The sequence below is a fragment of the Arvicanthis niloticus genome, chromosome 19 (assembly GCF_011762505.2).
Source record: "Arvicanthis niloticus isolate mArvNil1 chromosome 19, mArvNil1.pat.X, whole genome shotgun sequence".
NCBI classification, from domain to species: domain Eukaryota; kingdom Metazoa; phylum Chordata; class Mammalia; order Rodentia; family Muridae; genus Arvicanthis; species Arvicanthis niloticus.
Window position 1 is genome coordinate 33914281 of NC_047676.1, and position 2273 is coordinate 33916553.

Here is a 2273-nt window from a genome sequence, read left to right on the forward strand (position 1 = left end):
TTGGATTTTCCATTCATAGTCAGACATCATTAGATTAGCTGGAGCACATCCTAGTCTTTTGGAGACCAGAGTTACTTCCAACTCAGAAGACTGGACTTGAGAATTTGCAAACCATCAGCGGTCAGCACAGTGCCTACCACAAGGAATCCCTTGCTGCAATGTCCTGTGTACACTATAAATTTTCCTCTAAACTCACCTATGGCACCATCATCTTTGATGGGCTCCATATCTCCCTCTGCGATTTAAAGAAGCAGATTATGGGGAGAGAAAAGCTGAAAGCTGCCTATAGCGATCTGCAGATCACCAATGCAGAGACGGAAGAAGAATATACTGATGTTAATGCACTAATTCCTAAAAATTCATCTGTAATAGTCAGAAGAATTCCTATCAGAGATGTTAAGTCTACAAGCAAGAAACGTGTTATAAGTCGAACTGAGCCAGTGATGGGAGCTACAAAAGCAATTGGTGACCCTTCTGCATCTCTTTCTCTGGCCCAGCTTACAAAGACTGTCAATCTGGCCGAAGCCAATGCTTCTGAGGAAGACAAAATTAAAGCAATGATGTTGCAATCTGTCCGTTTATACAACCCAATCAATTACATGAAGAAAAGTCTGGTAAGTCTGCCACCTCCATCCTACACCTGCTTTCGTTGTGGTAAACCTGGTCATTATATTAAGAATTGCCCAACAAATGGGGATAAGAACTTTGCAACTGGTCCTAGGATCAAAAAGAGCACTGGAATTCCTACAAGTTTTCTGATGGAAGTGAAAGATCCTAACATGAAAGGTGCAATGCTTACCAACACTGGAAAATATGCAATACCGATTATAGATGCAGAGGCCTATGCAATTGGGAAGAAAGAGAAACCACCCTTCTTACCAGAGGAACCATCCCCATCTTCAGAAGAAGGTGATCCTATCCCAGAGGAGCTCCTGTGCCTCATCTGCAGAGACATTCCTACAGATGCCGTTGTCATTCCATGCTGTGGAAACAGTTACTGTGATGAATGTATAAGAACAGCACTCCTGGAGTCCGATGAACATACATGTCCAACATGTCATGAAAATGATGTTTCTCCTGATGCTTTAGTTGCCAACAAGTCTTTACGGCAGGCTGTTAATAACTTTAAAAATAAAACTGGCTATACAAAAAGACTACGAAAACAGTTACCTCCACACCCAACACCAACACCAACACCAACACCAACACCAACACCAACACCACACCAACACCAATACCAACACCAACACCAAGACCACTCATCCAGCAGAACCTGCAGCCTCTGATGAGGTCTCCCATATCGAGACAGCAGGATACTCTGAAGATTCCAGTGACATCTTCCTCAGCTAACCCAATTCCCTCTATATCTTCATTAATTTCAAATCCATCTTCTTTGGCCTCTTCTGTGCCTGGGAACCCATCTTCTGCCCCAGCTCCAATACCAGGCAGAGGAAAGAGCTTGCAAATACCATGCCAAGTCCAGATTTCATGGATTCCACCCATCTAGGTCAAGGTCACCTCCCTATAGACTATACCACTCCTGGTCCAGATCTCCTCAAGCATTTAGGGGACAGTCTCCCACTAAACACAATATATCTCAAGGAGAAACAGAGCGTGAGTATTTTCATAGATACAGAGAAGGTCTACCCCCTTATGACACCAAAGCCTATTATGGGCAGAGTGTTGACTTTAGAGACCCATTTGAGAAAGAACGCTACCAGGAATGGGAGAGGCAATATCGACAGTGGTATGAGAAGTACTACAAAGGGTACACAGTGGGAGTGCAGCCTAGACCCTTGGCCAACAGAGAAGACATTTGGAGAGAGTGGCTGAAACTTCAGGGAGACTTTGGGGTCCTCAAGAATTAGAAGCTACATCCACAAGAAGGGTTCAATGGGCTCTGAACCAGCCAAGAGATGACAGCACACACAGCTTTGCAGACATGCTTGTCCCTGGTGAATTCTGAAGCCAAAGGTGCCCCCCACCCCCCAATGACCAAAAACAGAGGCTTACATGAGACAGAAACCTGGAAAGGACAGACATCCAAGCAATGTGGAGAGAATACACCTTGAAATCCTTCAATATACTACTCACTGGCAGGAGCCAGAGAAAAACTCAGGAAGAGCCTCATGCTGCCTCTGTGAACTTCAGAGCTGTGACTGTGCCCCACATGACCAGGAGTCTGGAAGTGTCTTTATCTTGTCCTCCTGACTGTTCAATTGATTTGTTAAGGAATATTTTCTTAAGTCTATGTAGAATCATTGCCTTCTGAT

The 2273-nt window shown here is 44.3% G+C and overlaps 1 pseudogene; it reads left to right on the forward strand.

The window, feature by feature from the left end:
- Positions 1-443: 443 nt before the first annotated feature.
- LOC117723797 (E3 ubiquitin-protein ligase RBBP6 pseudogene) lies at positions 444-1286 on the forward strand (annotated as a pseudogene).
- The last annotated feature ends 987 nt before the right edge of the window (positions 1287-2273 follow it).